This window comes from Hemiscyllium ocellatum, chromosome 15 (genome assembly GCF_020745735.1).
Source record: "Hemiscyllium ocellatum isolate sHemOce1 chromosome 15, sHemOce1.pat.X.cur, whole genome shotgun sequence".
Lineage (NCBI taxonomy): Eukaryota > Metazoa > Chordata > Chondrichthyes > Orectolobiformes > Hemiscylliidae > Hemiscyllium > Hemiscyllium ocellatum.
Window position 1 is genome coordinate 56087193 of NC_083415.1, and position 23069 is coordinate 56110261.

At 44.0% G+C, this 23069-nt stretch overlaps 1 protein-coding gene across 1 annotated transcript in view; it reads left to right on the top strand.

The window, feature by feature from the left end:
* Positions 1-12705: 12705 nt before the first annotated feature.
* The window catches only part of LOC132822991 (protein NDRG3-like), a 144144-nt gene continuing 133780 nt past the window's right edge, over positions 12706-23069 (top strand). The window contains exon 1 of the mRNA XM_060836500.1: positions 12706-12964. The gene's annotated coding sequence lies outside the window, so the exon portion shown is untranslated. The remainder of the gene's footprint in view (positions 12965-23069) is intronic.

Consider the following 23069-nt stretch of genomic DNA (forward strand, 5'->3'; position numbering starts at 1 on the left):
CATATCCTAAATTAGATCAGATTGGATTTCCTACAGTGTGAAAACAGGCCCTTTAGCCTGACAAGTCCACACCAACCCTCTGAACAGTAACCCACTCCCCTACATTTACCCCTGATTAATGCACCTAGCACTATGGACAATTTCGCATAGCCTAACCTACACAGTTTTGGATTGTGGGAGGAAAGCTGCACACTCCACACAGACAGTCACCCGAGGTGGGAATCAAACCTGGGACTCTGGCGCTGTGAGGCGGCAGTGCTAATCACTGAGCCACCGTGCCATCTCTAAAGGATGAATTATTTATCATGAAAACATGGAAGAATATCAATGTTACTTTCACACATTTAATATATTTTTATTCATCTTGATTTCCCATTTTTAACCTTGCTGCAACCACATTAATCTATCAAGGATATATAATGTGTTACAGAGATATTGAAACATTTGGCGCTCCTCAGAATGTAAATGGGGATTCTGAACATTGCTGGTCCGATGGTTTAGTGCATAGCTAAGGATGTTACAGCAGTGCTCAGTGCTGCTAAGTCAGAAGGTTGCACCTACTGCAGAGTGTTCAGTTTAAAATACTGATGCTACAGAAGTGAGTGACTTTCTTTCAGATAAGATCATAAACCAAAACCCTCCCAGGCAGATACAAAGGACCCCATGAAGAAAAGCAGCAGTGTTCTCTCTTGCATCCAAATCAATATTTATCTTGCGATGTAACTGGAATAGATTAACAATGTGTTGCTTTTTTTGTGGGAGCTTGTTATGTGTGAATTGTTGGCTGTACTGCATTTGCTACATAACACCTCTGTAGGGTGTCCTGAAACTTAGAAAGGTGTTAAATAAATGCAAGGTGTTTTTCTATATGGTCTGCAGACTTAGGGATAAATTGCAACTGTGTCTGAGTGTGAGTGAGTGAGTGAGTGAAGCAGTAGGGCTCTTGTGAACATTGGCACAATTCGATTGACCAGCCTTTTCTATCCCTTAGTCAAAACACCACTGCCTGTTTTCTACCTGTCCCACCCTGTATCAAAGTTTATTGCCCTTACATTCCAGCACCCCAATCAAATGCCTGAGATAAATTAAAAAGATCTGTGAAATCTTACTGTCAGCAGAATCAGCCAATTTAGCTGTTACTGTGTCCAGATGTAATACCATGTGTCTTTGGAAGGCGAGGCTAGTTGTTCTTAATCGCAATCTGCTGTGAAGATAGGGTTTCAAGGATAGGATGAGGTTCACCTTTATCTACTCCCCACCCAGTTTAATGCTGTACCGATTGTTCATCATGCAGGCTTGTTTTTCTGAGGTGGTTCAATCACCATCTGCAGAATTCTTGATGTGGGGGTGCTTCTGTCGGACTGGAATGGACAAAGTTAAAGATCACACAACACCAGGTTATAGTCCAACAGGTTCACTTGGAAGTACCAACTTTCAGAGCACTGCTCCTTCATCAGGTGGGGCAGAATGTGTCTTATGATCCTGCCTCACTATTAACCTGATGAAGGAGCAGCACTCTGAAAGCTAGTGCTTCCAAATAAACCTATTGGACTATAACTTGGTGTTGTGTGATTTTTAACTTCAGAATTCTTGACCTTAGATAGGGAAATAACTGAGGCAAAATGGGAAGCAAAACTAAAGGTCAATGAAATCTTTCAAAATGTATATGAGAAGTGAATGTTTGGTTGTGATATAAGGGACTTCCATGCTTCAGTTTTACTTCCCCTCACCCACCCCCGCACCGCTGCCAGCTGTCTCAGGAACTCCAAAAGTAAGTTGGAAAGAGGTTATGCATTACATTTGAAGCAGTCACGATTCCACTCACTGTGGAAGATTCCCTGCTGTTCTTGGCCCTGACTTGGAATGATATCACATTCCTTCACTATCACTGGGTCAAAAAACTTAAAACTCCCTTCCTAACATTATTATACCTACACCATCTGTGCATTAGGAAAGTTCCATAATCTCTGCACAAGCTAATTCTGGACCCCCTTCCTACTTTATCCCCACCCCCACCCTCCTCTGGCTTATCTCCCCATGCTTCAAGCTCACGGCCTTTATTTCTGATGAAGGGCTTTTGCCCGAAACGTCGATTTCGCTGCTCCTTGGATGCTGCCTGAGCTGCTGTGCCCTACCAGCAGCACTAATCCAGAACCTCCTTCATTGGTACCAAGTCATTAAGACTCCTCATTCTAATAGGTATCCAATGATTGGGAGGCGGTGACATAGTGCCAGTGTCACTGAATTTGTAATCCAGAGGCCCAGGTAAAAGTTCTGGGGAAAGAAACACAGAAATTCCTGGAGAAACTCAGCAAGTTTGGCAGCATCCGTAGAGAGAAAGCAGAGTCAATGTTCCAAGTCCAGTGACCCTTCTTTCGCATCGGTTCTGAAGAAGGGTGATATTTTTGCACCCCGTTTCTTGTAAAGACTCTATTCCATTCTCCCAGTGTTTCCATCTGCATTACAACTGTTCCGATGATGTCACCTTCGACAAGGGACCCTCCGAAATGTCCACCTTCTTCCTCATCCAAGGATTCCACAGCACCGTTGTTGACCCAGGTATGACCCATTCCCCACTGTTCGGCCCTCACCCCCTCTCTTCCCTCCTGCAGCAGCGATAGCGTTCTACTTGTCTTTACCAACCATCCCACCAGCATTCACATCGAGACGATCATTATCCACCATTTCCGCCACCTCCAGTGAGATGCCAACATCAGACATGTATTCCCCTCCCCCTCCATGTCAGCCTTCTGCAGGGACTGTTCTCTCTGGCACACCCTGGTCCACTCTTACCTCAGTCCTAACACAGCCACATAGCACCTTCCCCTGTGACTATTGAAGGTATAGTACCTGTCTGTTTACTTCCTTCATCCTCAGTATCCAAGGGCTAAAACACACCTTCCTGGTGAAGAAATGCTTTACCTGCACTCACACAATCCAGTCACTTGCATTCACTGCTCACAATGTGGTCTCCTTTAAATTGGGGGAACCAATTGGGTGACTGCTTCTCAGAACACTTAAGTTCTGCCTGCAATAAAGACCCCGAGCTTCCAGTTCCCTGCCACTTTAACACACCACCCTCTTCCCTGGCTAACATCTCTGTCTCAGGCTTACTGCAGTGCTCCAGTGAAGCTTTACGCAAACTGGAAGAACAGCACCTCATTTTCCGTTTGGGGACCCTGCAGCCTCTGGGCTCAATATAGAGTTCAATAGTTTTAGAGCTTGAGCTCTCCCACGTTCTTATCCCAACTCCCACACACCAAGCCTTGTTATCCCATAGTCTGCCACTACACACAACCCATTGTTAGCCACTAACAGTCTCCGTTAATAGCTATTCACCCTCCTGGCCAAATAATTGTTTACTCCTTAACCCCTCCCCTCACCATATCTTAAGAGTCATGGAGTTATAGAGATGTTCAGCATTGAAACAGTCCTGTTGGTCCAACTCATCCATACTGATGAAATGTCCCACCCTCATCTAATCTCATTTGCCAGCACCTGGCCCATATCCCTCTAAACCCTTCCTATTCAGATACCCATCCAGATACCTTTTAAATGTTGTAATTGTACTGGCCTCCACTACTTCTTCTGACAGCACATCCCATATGCGTACCACCCTCTGTGTGAGAATGTTGCCCCTTAGGTCTCTTTTATATCCTTCCCCTCTCACCCTAAATCTATGCCCTCTAGTTCTGGACTCGCCCATGCCAGGGAAAAGACCTTGTCTATTTATCCTATCCATGCCCCACTTGATTTTATAAACCTCTATAAGGTCACCCCTCAACCTCCGACACTCCAGGGAAAACAGCCCCAGCCTATTTAGCCTCTCCCTATAGCTCAAATCCTCCAACCCTGGCAATATCCTTGTATATCTTTTCTGAACACTTTCAAGTTTACAACATCCTTCCGATAGAAAGGAGACCAGAATTGCACGCAATATTCCAGAAGTGGCTTAACCAATGTTCTATACAGCCACAACATGACCTCCCAACTCCTGTACTCAATGCTCTGACCAATAAAGAAAAGCATACCAAACGCCTTCTTCACTATCCTTTCTGCCTGCGACTCTAAATTCCCTAAATGGAATCAATTTAGGTAAAGGGGCAGTACAGAGAGATCTGGGTGTTCTTGTACACCAGTCAATGAAGGTAAGCATGCAGGTACAGCAGGTAGTGAAGAAGGCTAATAGCATGCTGGCCTTCATAACAAGAGGAATTGAGTATAGAAGCAAAGAGGTTCTTCTGCAGCTGTACAGGTCCCTGGTGAGATGACCACACCTGGAATACTGTGTGCAGTTCTGGTCTCCAAATTTGAGGAAAGACATTCTGGCTATTGAGGGAGTGCAGCGTAGGTTCACGAGGTCAATTCCTGGAATGGCGGGATTACCTTACACTGAAAGACTGAAGCGACTGGGCTTGTATACACTTGAGTTTAGAAGACTGAGAGGGGATCTGATTGAGACATATAAGATTATTAAAGGATTGGACACTCTGGAGGCAGGAAACATGTTTCCGCTGATGGGTGAGTGCCGAACCAGAAGACAGAGCTTAAAAATACGGGGTAGACCATTTAGGACAGAGATGAGGAGAAACTTCTTCACCCAGAGAGTGGTGGCTGTGTGGAATGCTCTGCCTCAGAGGGCAGTGGAAGCCAAGTCTCTGGATTCATTTAAGAAAGAGTTGGATAGAGCTCTCAAGGATTGTGGAATCAAGGTTATGGAGATAAGGCAGGAACAGGAAACTGATTAAGGATGATCAGCTATGATCATATTGAATGGTGGTGCAGGCTCGAAGGGGAGAATGGCCTACTCCTGCACTTATTGTCTATTGTCTATTGTCTACTTTCAAGGAGCTATGAATGTGCACTCCAAGTCTCTTTGTTCAGCAACATTCTCTAGAACCTTAGGTCCTGCTAAGATTTGCTTTCCCAAAATGCAGCCCCTCACATTTATCTAAATTAAACTCCATCTGCCACTCCTTAGCCCCTTGGCCCATCTGATCAAGATCCTGTTGTAATCTGAGGAAACATTCTTCACTGTCCACTACACCTCCAATTTTGGTGTCATCTGCAAACTTACTAATTATACCTCATACGCTCATATCCAAATCATTTATATAAATGATGAAAAGTAGTGGACCCAGCATTGATCCTTGTGGCACTCCACTGGTCACAAGCCTCCAGTCTGAAAAACAACCCTCCGCCACCACCCTCTGTCTTCTACCTTTGAGCCAGTTCTGTATCCAAATGGCTAGTTCTCCCTGTATTCCATGAGATCTAACCTTGCTAACCAGTCTCCCATGGGGAACCTTGTTGAACGCCTTACTGAAGTCCATATAGATCGCATCCACCACTCTGACCTCATCAATCTGCATAAAAAAACAAATAGCTACCATCAGCTCTGAGGAAGGGTCACTCGACCCAACGTGCTAACTTTGATTTCTCTCCCCAGACCTGCTGAGCTTTTCCAGCAATTTCTGTTTTTGTTTTTGATGTACAGCATCCATAGTTCTTTCGGTTTTTATTTATATTCTTTCAAAGCAGTGCAGAGGATCCCAACACATAACCATCAGTTGAAATCACTAATCAGATTACCTGGTTATTATCACCCCATGTTGCTTTAGCAAGCTTGCTGCGTACAAATTAAATGCCAAATTTTCTATATTACAAACAGTGACTACACATTGCTAGGCTGTAAAATGTTTTTGAATATGCTGGAAATGTGAAGTATAAATGTATTTTTTTTGTCTGTATTCTAAGTGTTTCCCTGAAGATCTACTGTACGCTGTCTCCAAATGCCTTTTGTTTAGTTGCTTATGTATGGAACTCATCCGCCTTTATTAACCCTGCACACCCAAGTCTTAGCCAATTGCCTATTGATAGCTCATTGTTTTCTAGAAAGGTTGTGGCTTCTTGGGGAATTGCTTCGAACATTCCGTCTGGTTTGTTTTCTTCATTCGAACAATATGCTCAGCACTGTATTATAATCCAGTTTTAAACACTGTGATTAAACCCTGCACCAGGCTGCAATGACTGGCGAGTATCCCAGAACTGCTGTTGTTAAAACGTTGCACCTGTCAAAGATTCTACCTCAGGCTCCGCTGTCTGGTTGAAGAAATGCTTTGCTTATAGCTGCTTGTGTTAACTCTGACCAGGATGTTTGCAGGTATTGAGCCAAGCTGCCCAGATGATGGGTAGCTCAGTGGTTAGCACTGCCATCTCACAGCACCAGAGGCCTGGCTTCATTTCCATTCTTGGGTGTCTTTTTGTGGAGTTTGCACATTCTCCCCGTGTCGTGTGAGTACCCTCCATGTGTTAGTTTCCTCCCACTGTCCAAGGATGTGCAGGTTTGATGGATTAGCCGTGCTGCATTTCCATAGTGTCCAGGGATGTGTCGGTTAAGTGGATCAGTCATGGGAAATGCAGGGTAGGGGGTTGGGTTTGGGTTGTATACTCTTTGGAAGGGTGGTGTGGGCCAACTGGTCTACTTCCACACTGTAGGGATTCTATGATGTGTATCCAGCTTTTTGAGGGATTTCTGTCTCCTCTTTTCTCAAAACGTGCACCACGATCTTAAATAAAAATATAAAGTACTGGAGAAACTCCCCAGGTCTGACAGCATCTATGGAGACAGCAGCAGAGTCCAGACAGAAAACCTTAGGACCTTAGTTTGCTCTAGCTGCTTATTAGTGAGTAAACATAAAGTTTGAGACAAAATAAACTGCAGATACTCGAATCCACAGCAGACAAGCAGGAGGCTGGAAGAACACAAGCCAGGCAGCATCAAGAGGTGGAGAAGTCAACATTTTGAGTGTAACCCTTCTTCTCCACCACCTGATGCTGCCTGGCTTGCTGTGTTCTTTCAGCCTCCTGCCTGGTTACACCAAACTTGACAGTACTGTGAACTGTGAGAACAGTGGCTCAGTGGTTAGCACTGCTGCCTCACAGCTTCAGGGACATAGGTTTGAATCCAGCCTCGGGTGACTGTGTGCAGTTTGTATGTTCTTCCCGTGTCTGCATGGGTACTGTTTTCCTCCCACAGTCCAAAGATCTGCAGGTTAGGTCAATTGGCTATGCAAAATCACCCATAGCGTTCAAGGATCTGTAAGTTAGATGCATTAGTCAGGGGACATGTAGAGTAATAGGGTAAGGGAATAGGTCTGAGTGGGTTACTCTTTAAAGGGTCGGTGTAGACTTGTTGGGCCAAATGGTCTGTTTCCACACTGTAGGGATCCTATGATTCTAAAAGGGTATAGTCAAGATTAGAGTGGTGCTAGGAAAGCACAGCAGGTCAAGCAGCAACTGAGGAGTAGGAAAATCGACTTTTCAGGCTGCCTGAAACGTTGATTTTCCTGCTCCTTGGATACTGCCTGACTTGCTTTGCATTTCCAGTGCCACTCTAATCTTGACTCTGATATTCAGCAGTTGCAGTCTTCACTTTCGCCCTTCTTAAGGGTATAGACGGTTGGGTGGAATGGCTGCACTCATACCAGATGAAATTTAATACAGATAAGGTTGAAGTAATACAAGAATGCGGAAAGACAATTTGAAGTAAAGACTACAATTCTAAAAAAGGATGTAAGAACAAAGAAACTCAGGGACATATGTGCAGAAAAGATGGTGACGAGTCACGAACCAGAAGATAATTGGCAAAGGAAGCAGAGGCAACATAAGGATACAAGTCATTAGATTCTGAGATGCACTGCCTGAGAGCATGGTGGTGCTGAATTCAATCATGGTTTTCAAAAAAGGTATTGGATTACTATGTCAAGAGAAAAAAAATTGCAAGGCTACAGAGAAAAGACGAAGATATGGGACCAGGTGTGTTCCTGTTGCAGAAGGCCAGCTCAGACATGGAATGCTGAGAGGTCTTTATCTATGCTGGAACTTTATACCATTGACAATTATAGAGTCATAGAGATGTACAGCATGGAAACAGACCTTCAGTCCAACCCATTCATGCTGACCAGATATTCCAACCTAATCTAGTCCCACCTGCCAGCACCCGGCCTATATCTCTCCAAACCCTTCCTATTCATATACCATCCAAATTCCTTCTAAATGTTGCAATTGTACCAGCCTCCACCACTTCCTCTGGCAGCTCATTCCATACCTGTACCACCCTCTGCATGAAAAAAGTTGCCCTTTAATATCTTTCCCCTCTCACCCTTTGTCCTCTAGTTCTGGATTCCTCCACCCCAGGGAAAAGACTTTGTCTATTTATCCTCTTCATGCCCCTCATAATTCTTCTAATATCTTGTCCAACATTTCTCCCTAAATCAAAAGCAAATTAATTCATCATTCATCTTATTAATATTGCCACACAGAGATTTTGTGGTGCAGAGTGTAGTGTCTCTGCCTCTGAGCCAGAAGCTCTGAGTTCAGACAACACCCCAGCACCCATAGTGCCACCAACTTGGCTCTAGTTGCACTCTCCTGGGGAACCATTGCCCTCCCCAGTGTCCAATGTGCATTACTGATTAGCAAGCACAAAAGAAGCAGGGAACTCCTGCACTGTTTGCCTGGTCGAAGGGTTACACCATCGCCACCTCCTGATGCTGCTTGGCTTGCTGTGTTCTTTCAGCCTCCTTGGATTCCGGTGCCTACAGTTTTGTTTTACTCTGAGACTGCCTGGCAGTCACCTCCACTTTCAACCTGCAGTGGAACCAACTCCCTCAATATGTTATCCAACTTCTGCCTTGCAGATGCACAACAGTGACTCAATCCAGTAGCAGAACCTTTCACTCAAGCTGTGCAGCCAGAGACACTTCCTGAAGATGTATTCATCTGGAACATATGGTGGTTTCATGATTTGGCACAAAAATTGCAGGATGTGCACTCCACTTAGCCAAGTTGACCTGCCATCCAGTAAAGTTAAAAAACTATTGATTCCAAACTACAATTACAGCATCTGGAAGAGTATATGAATAGGAAGGGTTTATATGGATATGGGTCAGGTGCTGGCAAGTGGGTCTAGATTGGGTTGGGATATCTGGTCAGCATGAACGAGTTGGACCGAAGGGTCTGTTTCCATACTGTACATTTCTATGACTCTATGACTCTTCATCAGAATTGAAACACCCCACCATCAGTTATATGCTTTCCTTTATTGGTCAGAGTATTGAGTACAGGAGTTGGGAGGTCATGTTGCAGCTGTACAGAACATTGGTTAGGCCACTGTGGGAATATTGCGTGCAATTCTGGACCCCTTCTTATCGGAAAGATGTTGTGAAACTTGAAAGGGTTCAGAAAAGACTTACAAGGATGTTGCCAGGGTTGGAGGATTTGAGTTATAGGGAGAGGCTGAACAGGCTGGGGCTGTTTTCCCTGGAGCATTGGAGACTGAGGGGTGACCTTATAGAGGTTTACAAAATTATGAGGGGCATGGATAGGATAAATAGACAAAAGTTTTTTCCCTGGTGTTGGGGAGTCCAGAACTAGAGGGCATAGGTTTAGGGTGAGAGGGGAAAGATATAAAAGAGACCTAAGGGACAACATTTTCACACAGAGGGTGGTACAGGTATGGAATGAGCTGCCAGAGGAAGTAGTGGAGGCTGGTACAATTGCAACATTTACAAGGAATTTGGATGGGTATATGATTAGGAAGGGTTTGGAGGGATATGGGATGGGTGCTGGCAGGTGGGACTAGATTGGGTTGGGATATCTGGTCAACGTGGATGGATTGGACCGAAGGGTCTGTTTCCGTGCTGTACATCTCTATGGCTCTATGACTCTATATGACTATTTGAGAAATTAACAAATAAATATTATTTAAATTCAAACTACTTTTGAAAAAAAAATTAAACTTGTGTAAAAGGCAATAAATAGTTGTCTTTTTCTTAGGATAGGGGATTTCAAGACTAGGGGGCACACTTTTAAGCTGAGAGGAGAGAGATTTTAAAAGAGACATGGGCAATTTTTTTTCGACAGAGGATGCTTAGCTTGTGGAATGAGCTTCCTGAGGAAGTGGTGGATGTAGGTACAATTACAACATTTAGAAAGCATTTGGATAGGTACATGAGTAGGAAAAGTTTGGAGGGTTATGGGCCATCAGCAGACAGGTGGGACTAGTTTTGTTTGGGATTATGTTGGTCATGGACTGTTTGGACCAAAGGGTCTGTTTCCATGCTGTAGGACTCTAAAACAGTCTCCAACACTGGAAACGTTAACTTTGATTTCTCTGCACAGATGCTACCAGATCCTCTGAGCTTTTCCATCAACCTCTGTTTCTGTTTCCAACATTGAGGCTGATGAGGGAAGTTAAGAAACATATAAAGTTAAAAGAGAAAAAGTATAACATAGCAAAGATAAGTGGGAAAACAGAGGACTGGGAAGCTTTTAAAGAACAACAGAGGATTACTAAGAAGGAAATACGCAGAGAAAAAATGAGGTACGAAGGTAAACTGGCCAATAATATAAGGGAGGATAGTAAAAGCTTTTTCAAGTATGTGCAAGGCAAAAAATGGTTAGGAGTAAAATTGGGCCCTTGAAGACAGAAACAGGGGAATATATTACGGGGAACAAAGAAATGGCAGAAGAATTAAATGGGTACTTCAGATCTGTGTTCACTGGGGAAGACACAATCAATCTCCCTGAGGTAACAGTGACTGAAGGACCTGAACTTAAGGGAATCTGTATTTGCCAGGATTTGGTGTTGGAGAGACTGTTAGGTCTGAAGGTTGATAAGTTTCTGGGGCTTGATGGTCTACATCCCAGGGTACTGAAGGAGGTGGCTTGGGAAATCGTGGATGCGTTGGTGATTATTTTCCAGAGTTCGATAGATTCGGGATTGGTTCCTGAGGATTGGAGAGTGGCTAATGTTATACCACTTTTTAAGAAAAGTGGGAGAGAGAAAGCAGGAAATTATAGACCAGTTAGTCTGACCTCAGTGGTGGGAAAGATGCTGGAGTCTATTATAAAGGATGAGATTCCGGCACATCTGGATAGTAGTAACAGGATAGACAGATTTATGAAGGAGAAATCATGCTTGACTAATCTTCTTGAATTTTTTGAGGATGTCACTCTGAAGATGGACGAGAGAGATCCAGTAGATGTAGTGTACCTGGACTTTCAGAAAGCTTTTGATAAAGTTCCACATAGGAAGTTAGTGAGTAAACTTAGGGCGCATGGTATTGGGGGCAAAGTACTAGATTGGATTAAAAATTGGTTGGCTGATAGGAAACAAAGGGTAGTGATAAACGGCTCCATTTCGGAATGGCAGGCAGTGACCAGTGGGGTACTGCAGGGATCCGTGCTGGGACCGCAGCTTTTTACTAGATATGTTAATGATATAGAAGATGGTATCAGCAATAACATTAGCAAATTTGCTGATGATAGAAAGCTGGGTGGCAGGGTGAAATGTAATGAGGATGTTAGGAGATTACAGGGTGACCTGGACAAGTTAGGTGAGTGGGCAGATGCATGGCAAATGCAGTTTAATGTGGATAAATGTATGGTTATCCACTTTGGTGGCAAGAACAGGAAGGCAGATTACTACCTCAAGGGAATTAACTTAGGTAAAGGGTCAGTACACTATTCCTGAGATGCTGCCTAACCTGCTGTGCTTTGACCAGCAACACATTTGCAGCTGTGATCTCCAGCATCTGCAGACCTCATTTTTTACTGTTTTGTACACCAGTCAATGAAGGCAAGCATGCAGGTACAGCAGGTAGTGAAGAAGGCTAATAGCATGCTGGCCTTCATAACAAGAGGGAATGAGTATAGAAGCAAAGAGGTGCTTCTGCAGCTGTACAGGACCCTGGTGAGACCACATCTGGAGTACTGTGTGCAGTTCTGGCCTCCAAATTTGAGGAAAGACATTCTGGCTATTGAGGGAGTGCAGCGTAGGTTCACGAGGTCAATTCCTGGAATGGAGGGATTATCTTACACTGAAAGACTGAAGCGACTAGGCTTGTATACCCTTGAGTTTAGGGGACTGAGAGGGGATCTGATTGAGACATATAAGATTATGAAAGGATTGGACACTCTGGCAGCGGGAAACATGTTTGCACTGATGGGTGAGTGCCGAACCAGAGGACACGGCTTAAAAATACGGGGTAGACCATTTAGGACAGAGATAAGGAGAAACTTCTTCACCCAGAGAGTGGTGGCTGTGTGGAATGCTCTGCCCCAGAGGGCAGTGGAGGCCCAGTCTCTGGATTCATTTAAGAAAGAGTTGGATAGAGCTCTCAAACATAGTGGAATCAATGGTTATGGAGATAAGGCAGGAAGAGGATACTGATTAGGAATGATCAGCCATGATCATATTGAATGGCGGTGCAGGCTCGAAGGGCTGAATGGCCTACTCCTGCACCTATTGTCTATTGTCTATGAAACCAGGTTCTGGTCCAACAGGTATATTTGGACTATGATTTGGAGGTGCTGGTGTTGGACCGGGGTATGCAAAGTTAAAAATCACAGAACACCAGGTTATATTTGGACTATAGCCTGGTGCTGTGTGATTTTTAACTTTGCATACCCCGGTCCAACACCGGCACCCTCACATCATGGTTTTCAATATTGGCAGTGTTTTTTTTTAAGTTTAATTAATCTTGTCCAACCCAACTAAGGAATTTTCCTCCTCTCTCCTTTTGTCATGTTGCACCATTCAGAATTTTCATAGCCTCGTCCTCATTTGGGTTTGTAGAGTGAGTGGAAATGTTTATACCATGGCACAGACGCAGCCCACCCACTTCCTGGCCTGGAGCTGGGCGGCCTGAGCTCTGGATCTCTGTTGCCACAGTGACTCCAGGTTTCAGTCACTGCGGGCGGCTTCCTGTCAGGACTCTCGTTCCCTCCCCGTTTTCCACACCTTCTCCCTCCTCCCAGTGACGCATCGGAGTGAGATCGGTTCAGTTTCCATGAGGGGAGGGTGGGGGGAAATCAACGATCAGCGCAGACAGACAGAGAGAGACAACAACATCGCCACTGACATCGAGAGCTGGGACTTCCCATCGCTGTGCACTCGGTGAGTATTGGATACATTTTGTATCAAGTTGGACAGAGTAGAATGTTGAGCAAAAGGATACATTGAATCGGATACATTCCCAAACCACACACACACACACACTTGAGCACCCCATTACGAGACTGACATAGTGTTTTTTTTTAAAAAAGCTTTTAATTTAAACACGAATCAGACCGAGCAAACAAGCATGACCCAGCCTAGGCTTGGGGAGGTAAGAGGAATCGGAAGAAAAGGCAGCCACTGCCTGGTTGAAGATCACGCGGAAAGGGGAATGTTTATTTCTCTCCCACTGTTGGTCTGGGATGCTAGCGGGCGAGGGATTTGCTGGGAGGGGTGGACAGGGGAATTTGGACGAGGATTGGATGATGAACTCCCCTCTCCTTCAGTTGCACTCGTCCGATTTCTTATCGGAAATTAACAAGAGCCGGGGTCAAAGAATCCCAGCGCCGAGCTCCTCGTCCACAGGCGAAGAGCCAGACATTCTTGCAGGACGGTGCTGCAATGTTGTGGATGCAGAGCTGATTCAGGCTGACGGAGACAATTCTGTTCCTCTCTTTCCAACCTTTTTGGTGACATTAGCCGAAGACATTCTCTCAAGGACACTGACACCTAGCGCGCACAGTTGCACTCTCCTGCAGCCTTGCAGTAGTAATCGAGGCGGGATTGTAAATCTGACTTAACCCCCACCCTCCCCAGCTAAAGTATTTTAATAGTTCTGTATCAGAGGCCACCTTGCTCGATCTGACCTTGTGAGAGGGGACGAAGGTGGAGGAAACGGTTGTGTGTTTTTGAGATGCTGGTGACAGTTCAAATACTTCCCCGCCCTGTCTGGAGTTGTTGACCTTGTTTCTCGGCTCTTTCTTCTCACAAAGACCTGGCTGTTTCCGTCCAGGAAGGACAGGGGTCTGGAAGGGTACCACAAAAGACCTCTTAAAAACTGGGATCGAGGAAGACACCTAATCAATAAGAAGGGTTCCAGAGATGTTAGTGCACCCTGAAAGAGTTCAGTTGTCCTTGTCATGCAATGGTCATAAACACTGGTCATAGAGTCAGAGATGTACAACATGGTAACAGACCCTCCGGTCCAACTCATCCATGCCGACCAGATATCCCAACCCAATCTAGTTGCACCAGCCAGCACCCTCCAAATCCTTCCTATTCATGTACCCATCCAGATGCCTTTTAAATGTTGCAATTGTACCAGCCTCCACCACTGGCATTCCATATACGTACCACCTTCTGCGTGAAAAAGTTGCCCCTTAGGTCTCTTTAATACCTTAGAGTCAACATATACAGCACCCGCTCCCTCCATGCCTTTGCTTCACTTGGAGCAGCCAACCATTAAACACTTTCTTCCCTGAGCTCTGCAGTCCCTTCCCAAAACCTCACCTCAATCCATTTCAAATCAACCGTTAAAGCTTAAACAGAAATTGCTGGAGAAACTCAGCAGCTCTGGTAACCTTTTTGGAGAGAAAACAGAATTAGCATTTCAGGTCCAGTGAGTCTTCTTCAGAACTCCAGGAATGGAAATTAACTCTGTTTTCTTTCTACAGATGCTGCCAGACCTGCTGAGTTTCTCCAGCAATTTCTCTTTTGTTTCAGATCTTCAACAGCCGCAGTTCACTGTTTCATTTATTTGTTAAAGCTTACTGCTCTGACTACATTTTAAATCATGTGTCCTGATGTCTCCATAAATGAGAGCAAAATGTTGGGAAACACTCAGCATCTCATGTAGAATATCTCCTGAGGTTGGCTGATGTCGAATTGTGCCAAAATACTCTCATGCAAAGCACTTAGAGGCAATTTGCTAAATGAAAGGTTCTACGTTTATAAAAAGGGATGAAGTGGCTATAGTTTTTTCTGCTTCTGTATTCTCTTCTGACCGGTGCTGGCAGTTAGAGTGGTCACTTAGCTGTGAACCTGAATGGTGAGTGTCGGTTGCCTGTTTAACTAGAAGGTACAGTATACCATACCAGAACCTGATCCTGTTGTGGGTCTATGCACATTTGGTTTTTCAATAAAGATTACTAGGTAATACTTCAGGAGTGAATACTACCAGATGGTCCTTGCACTCACCAACAGGTACAACAATATAGTCATTCTCTGAAATCTGCTAATTGAAGATTAAACTTGGAGGCTGTAGATTTCTATTGGGCAAATATGGTCTTAATTCCACCCTGACCTTAAATTTACCTGGACCATCTCTGACACCTCCCTCCCCTTTCTGGACCTCTCCATCTCCATTAATGACGACCGACTTGACACTGACATTTTTTACAAACCCACGGACTCCCACAGCTACCTGGATTACACCTCTTCCCACCCTACTTCTTACAAAAATGCCATCCTGTATTCCCAATTCCTCTGCCTCAGCCGTATCTGCTCCCAGGAGGACCAGTTCCACCACAGAACACACCAGATGGCCTCCTTCTTCAGAGACTGCAATTTCCCTTCCCACGTGGTTAAAGATGCCCTCCAATGCATCTCGTCCACATCCCGCACCTCCGCCCTCAGACCCCACCCCTCCAACCATAACAAGGACAGAACGCCCCTGGTGCTCACTTTCCACCCTACCAACCTTCGCATAAACCAAATTATCCGCCAAGATTTCTGCCACCTCCAAAAAGACCCCACCACCAGGGAAATATTTCCCTCCCCACCCCTTCCTGCCTTCCGCAAAGACCGTTCTCTCCGTGACTACCTGGTTAGGTTCACGCCCCCCTACTACCCACCCTCCCATCCTGGCACTTTCCCCTGCCACCGCAGGAATTGCAAAACCTGCGCCCACACCTCCTCACTCACCTCTATCCAAGGCCCTAAAGGAGTCTTCCACATCCATCAAAGTTTTACCTGCACATCTACCAATATCATTTATTGTATCCGTTGCTCCCAATGCGGTCTCCTCAACATTGGGGAGACTGGGCGCCTCCTAGCAGAGCGCTTTAGGGAACATCTCCGGGACACCCGCACCAATCAACCACACCGCCCTGCGGCCCAACATTTCAACTCCCCCTCCCACTCTGCCGAGGACATGGAAGTCCTGGGCCTCCTTCACCGCCACTCCCTCACCACCAGACGCCTGGAGGAAGAACGCCTCATCTTCCACCTCGGAACACTTCAACCCCAGGGCATCAATGTGGACTTCAACAGTTTCCTCATTTCCCCTTCCCCCACCTCACCCTAATTCCAAACTTCCAGCTCAGCACTGTCCCCATGACTTGTCCAGACTTGTCCTACCTGCCTATCTTCTTTTCCACCTATCCACTCCACCCTCCTCCCTGACCTATCACCTTCATCCCCTCCCCCACTCACCCATTGTACTCTATGCTACTTTCTCCCCACCCCCACCCCCACCCTCCTCTAGCCTATTTCCCTACCCTTCAGGCTCTCTGCTTTTATTCCTGATGAAGGGCTCTTGCCTGAAACGTCGATTTTACTGCTCCTCGGATGCTGCCTGAACTGCTGTGCTCTTCCAGCACCACTAATCCAGAATCTGGTTTCCAGCATCTGCAGTCATTGTGTTAAGACAATGCTTGTTGACTACAATTGTGTCATTGTATTTTATTTGAGCTTTGTATTCCATTTCAAAGTATTGGGTAGATGTGGACATGTCTGTTGAGATTTCAAATATGTAAAGAGAGTATAGGGTGTAGGTTTGCTCACTGAGCTGTAGGTTTGATACCCAGACGTTTCATTACCTGGCTAGGTAACATCATCAGTGGCGACCTCCAAGTGAAGCGAAGCTGTTGTCTCCTGCTTTCTATTTATATGTTTGTCCTGAATGGGGTTCCTGGGGTTTGTGGTGATGTCATTTCCTGTTTGTTTTCTGAGGGGTTGATAGATGGTATCTAGATTTATGTGTTTGTTTATGGTATAAGGAGAGTACTTTATTATTGCTAATGGGACTGAATTTTCCAAGAAGTGTATCTTACCCGCCCCCCCCCAAAGGTTTTAATCAATGTCTACGCCACTTTTCACTTCCTGTATTTCCAGGCTATTTGAGTCAAGAGAGGTTGGTTAATTGCTTTTCAAATCTGATGGTTTGTCTCTCATTTCTGTGCTCTTGCATTGGATTCCCAGTCAAGTATTACCTTCATTTTAAAATTCTCATCCTCGTTTTCAAATCTTTCACTGTAATCTGCTTTAGACTCGCAGCCTTCCGAGATATCTGCACTTAAACTCACAGAGTCATAGAGATGTACAGAACGGAAACAGACACCTCGGTCCAACTCGTCCATGCTGACCAGGTATCCAAACCCAATCTAGTCCCACCTGCCAGCACCTGGCCCATATGCCTCTAAACCCTTCCTATTCATAAACCCGTCAACCAACAGCATTTATTGTAGATATAATCCTCACTAACCCATAAACTTTCCCTAAACTCCCACATCTTACAAGAAGAGCATATCACTGTACTGAGGGCTATTTGTGCTTCTTTCAGTCTACAGACCCAGAAAATAACACCATCTTATTCCTCTACAAAACACTGCTCCAGGTTAAATTAATACTTATGGCTTATATTTTAAGTTTAATCAAGAGACATAGCTCAATAAAACATATAATCAAGAAAGAACCCACTCTACTCACTACTGCAGACTTATTTTAAGGCCATGCCTCAAATCCACTTATCTGCTTCTGTGCTGTGACCTCTCCCAAACAGGTTTCTCCAAGATCAGTTGTGAATTTCACTGTTTTCTTAATTTTCCCTGACACACTCCAATGTCCAGCGATACATGAATTCAACAGCAAAGGCAGTGACTACTAACTCTGTCAGTTAGCAATGTGGGTTCTTTCTCTCTCTCTCTCTCTCCTGCACTGACCTCACCATGTACTTCCTGTGTCTGTTCTCTAACTCTGGCGTAAAACATTTCTGACTTAAAGTTTTCAACCATTGGTGGCTGTGCCTCCAGTTTCTTAGACTGCAGGCTCTGGACTTATCTTCCTCTGACCTTGCTAGCTTTCTTCCAGACATTAAAACTTTATCAAGGTGGTAGAGTTTTGGTAATTTGACCTAATATGTCCTTACGTGGCTTAGTGTTTTACATTACCTCTCTGGAAAGCCTTGAGAAGTTGCATTGCATTAAAGGCGCTATGTAAATATACGTTTTTGTGATCATGAAGTCCTCACCTAACAAAGTGGGTAGGTTTGAACAATAATTACAAGCTCCAGTTGGTGGTATTATGTGACAAGCCAGTGATAGAGGGATTTTAATGTGTTATAAAGGTATAATTATATTAGTGCCTCTTAATTATACATGACTCCTTGTGTTATTCTTCACTTTAGCGCAGAGACATTTTCAGCAGAATCACTGGCTCATAATGTAGAAATTTCTGTTCCATTGGCAGTTTCAAAAATAGCACTGTTCATTTAATGACACAGTCCCCTCACTTTTATTTACTTGACTCCTGTTTCGGCAAAATGCAAACTTGAGGCCAAATTCGATGAAAGTTTGCATTATAATTTCAATATTGATTCACAAGTGTGCTTTGTACATTATTAAAATGGTCCTTCTTCTATGTCATAGCTACTGAGTCGTTTCTATTTCAGCCGCATGAGGTTTAACTCCATCATGATCCTCATTTCCAAAGTACCTGATAACAAATTGAAATGGTTTATGTATATATTTTTAAAACTGTTTTAAAAATTTAATAAATGTATCACAGATTGAACTTGCAAACTTTGTGCTGAGAGGGTTACCTGACATTAGCCAGCTGCAGGGATGTGGTATGGATTGACCAGGACATGTAAACAGTAGATTTTAGATTCAGCAGTGAAAACCCTGTGAAAAGTGTTAGAGTTGCAACTTCCATGGGCTGTAAGTCAGCAATGTTCACAATCAAACAAAAAGGCTCATTGCCCTCCTGCCTTATAAGACATGGTTCGATAGATAGCAGTCTTCCAATCCCACTCCAGAACTTATAACATTAAAAAAAAGGCTTGTGCCCCACTGCAGAACTGAGGGAGGGTAGGTTGGGCACTTATTTAATGACTCATCCATAAGACAACGCTAATTCCAACCACTTGCACACCCCACATTTTTATTGCTTTGCCATTGGTGGCTGTGCCTTCAGCTGGTTAAGCCCCAGGGTCTGGGAGTTACCTCTCTATACACTTCTGCCTCTCTATTAATCTCTCTCCCTTTCAGGTGCTTCTTAAAGGGATCACAGTTTGAAATAAGGGATCTCCCATTTAAGACAGTATTGAGGGTTTTATTTCTCCCAGAGCTGAGTGTCTTTGGAGACAGTAGTGGAGGCAGGGTTATTGAGTAATTTTATAGCAGAGGACGACAGGGAGTAAACGCAAATGCCTAGATTAGAGTGGTGCTGGACAAGCACAGCATGTCCTGATGAAGGGCTTTTGCCCGAAACATTGATTTTCCTGCTCCTCAGATGCTGCCTGACCCGCTGTGCTTTTCCAGCAACACTCTAATCTAGACTCTGATTTCCAGCATCTGCAGTCCTCACTTTTACCTAGTTAATGCTATTGGGCATTTGAGTGAGAATGTACAGTTGAGTCCTGAGCCTATTGAATGACAAGCAGACTAGACGGGCCAAGTGGCCTATTCCTGTTCCTATTTGTATGTTGATATGGCAAACCTAAGTCTTTGACCAATCTTCTGGTCACCTGTGCTAATATCTCCCTAATGTGTCTTTGATTTGAATTTGTTTGACATTCCTGTTTACTACATTAACAACCACAGTCACTGGTAGACGTTTTGCAGGTGGACTCTGTACCCTTGGACAAAGTAAGAGGATATCAGTCAGGGTTTCCATTTTTGATCCATACACAATGACCCCTTCTTTTGAACATGATTACTGGAACTTAACAGAACTGTGCTCAGTTAGGGAGCTTGTCAGGTCTTGAGGTCCAGTGATGCAAAAGCTACAAATGGAAAATAAATAAAGGAACAGAGAAAATACAAGACAAGAGAAATATTCTCTCTCCTGATCCTGACTCTGGGCACAGTGATATGGTGAGGAGTCAAGGAAGCCTCTGTGTTAACTGAAGATGCTGCGTTATTGGCTTTTCATAGAGGAGAAAGTTCCTGCTGATGATTAAAATGGTCCACCTAAACTCCTTCCTGTACTTGGAAAAAGAATATAGTTCTGAGGCAGTCGCTAAGGTACTGGCTACAGCTGGGACGATCAGAAATGAAGCAGTGCACCATGGCAACCATTCACCTGATAACCAGAGTAGTGGAGTTTGGATCTTTAAACCTTAGCATGGGTGGAAGCTGCAGTTCCCAATTCCTTGTCGTACCATGACCCAGTTAGCACAACCAACCTCTGTCACAACTTGTTGGCTGTTTGTGTAATTTACCTTTCTCCCTGTGTATGCACAGACACTCTGTAGACATGATTTGGAGATGCTGGTGGTGGACTGGGTTGTACAAAGTTAAAAATCACACAACACTAGGTTATAGTCCAACAGGTTTAACTGGAAGCACACTAGCTTTCGGACCGACGCTCTTTCATCAGGTGGTAGTGGCACTTTTGGACTATAACCTGGTGTTGTGTGATTTTTAACTTCTCTCGTAGAAACGCACTCACACATTTTCTCTCTCTCTGTCTCTGTCTCTCGCTCTTTCTCTCTCTCTCTCTATATATATATCTATGTGTATATATCTTTCTCTATGCATCTCTCTCTATATCACTGTCTCTCTCTCTCTCTCTCTCTCTCTTTGTATCTCTCTCTCTCTCTTTGTATCTCTCTCTTTCCATCTCTCTAAATATATATATTTCTCTCCCTATATACCTCTCACAGTATTTTAGAAACGTATGTAATTATAAAAAGTTGATAATCATTTCTTGCTCTCATTGAGCTTTAGGAGCATGGGAACAGGAGTCAATCATTTAGCCCCTCTAGCTTTCAGGCCTTCAGTAAGAGTATGATCCATGACGTAATGCTCCATATCCCATAATCACCTTGAATGAACTAAAATCTATCAATCTCTGTTTTGAAAGCAACACTTAATCTATGATCAATGACCATTTATGGAAGCGAGTTTCAAACATCTATCACACATTTCATGTGTTTGGTAACTTCACTGTTGGCAATTCTGCTTTTAATTATTAGATCATGTCCTTAGTCCTGGACTCTTCAATCACCAGAAATAGGGGCTTCTTCACCATCCTATAACTTTTTCCCTTAATATGTTGAAATTTTGTGTTAAATCTCCCCATAACCTTTTTGGAAAATACAGATTTACATGCAGTAGCTGTTTAACAGATTTTTCACACCAACAGAAATATCCTGTAAATGACCCTCAGGCATATGTGACTGAAGTTAAGACCATAAGACATACGAGTGGAAGTAAGGCCATTCGGCCCATTGAGTCCACTCCACCATTTAATCATGGCTGATGCGCATTTCAACATCACTTACCTGCACTCTCCCCGTATCCCTTAATTCCTTGCGGGATTAAGAATTTCTCAATCTTCTGCCTTGGTGACATTGAATGTCCCAGCCTCCACTGCGCTCTGTGGCAATGAATTCCACAAGCAAGTTAACGTATCTCTATAAGCAGAGAATCAGAAAATGATGACAGCACAGAAGGAAAAGTCGCGAATGAGAGAACGAATCTTGAGTTTAAACTTAAACAGTGAGGCATTGATATCGATGTAAAAGCAAAATACTGTGGATGCTGGAAATCTGAAACAAACACAGAAAATGTTGAAGAAACTCAGCAGGTCTGTGGAGGGAGAAACAGACTTGAAGTCTCAAAACGTCAACTCTGTTTCTCGCTTCATAGATGCTGCCTGACCTGCTGAGTTTCCCCAGCATTTTCTGGGTTTGTGCTTAATATTAATGTATTCTCATGGCGTTAGCTATACCACTGTAGTGATTGGAGCCGGGGCCGGGTGGATCTCATTGACGATGAGATCCCTGTTTGGGGTTGTAAACCTGGAGCAGTCAGGGGGCCCCAGCTCATATATTTAAACAGACGATTCAGAAAGTCTCCTCAGTCTAGGGGTTGGCTTGGAGCTGACTGGTCACAGCCCAGATACAGTGCACATGTAAATAACGGGTAACTTGGTCTCTGTGCAGTTACTTTGGTGACCCTTAAGAGAGTTCTTGGAAGCTCAATATTTTATGACTTCATGAAAGCTGGGGTGGGGGTGGGGAAAAGCAAACTTGTCACAAGTACTTCTGAAACATTGGCACTTCTGTATGTGATAATGAAAGGTGAGAAATTCTATTTTAGTAGTTGTTTGAAGACAGGAGAGAGGCAGCTTATTAAAATGAAACACTCCAGGGAGAAACTTGCAAAAATGAGAAAATAACAATCACTGACAACTAGTTATAACAATGTCAGTCAGAACAGCTCCCTTTTTTTATTTAACATCAGTCATTTATATTTTGTGGATGATTATTAGCTAGTTGCTGTCTCATAATGTTAACAAATACCGACTGAATTATCCAGCTAAGATTGCTGACCTCTCCTTGAAAGTACCCATTAACTTTTCTGTTAATGCTACATTCTGCCCTGCACAGGAAAGCTGAAAGTTGAGTAATTACAAGAGAAAAGCTAGTTGTTTTCACATTATGCCCTTAATGCATTCTGTCTTAGATTTGAACCTAAATCTTGGAGAATAGATAGTCTGATAAAAGCAGTGAGTAAAAGCACAGATATAATGTTGAGAGAAAAGTGGGGAAAATCTATTATTAATTATTGAATGAAGAACCATAAGTGGAGGAAAGCTTTCAAAGCATCAGAGAGAGGGGTACAGAAAAAGACCATAAGGCATAGGAGTAGAGGTAGGCCATTTAGCCCCTTGATTCTGCTCTGCTTTTCAATGAGATCATGGCTGATCTGATAACTCACTTTCCTGCCTCTCCCCCATTAACTCTTGATTTCCTGACTGATCAGAAATTGCCACAGAGAGCTGTCAAGGCTGGGTATTGAAGTATATTCAAGGCTCAGAAATTAGACAGATTTCTAATCTATAGATTCACTACCCTCTAAGAAATTCCTCCTCTCTCTCTGTCTCAGGTGTGTGAGCTCTTATTCTGAGATGGTACTCTCTGGTCCTAGTTGAGAGTGTGTTGCTGGAAAAGCACAGCAGGTCAGGCAGCATCTGAGGAGCAGGAACACACTCTCAA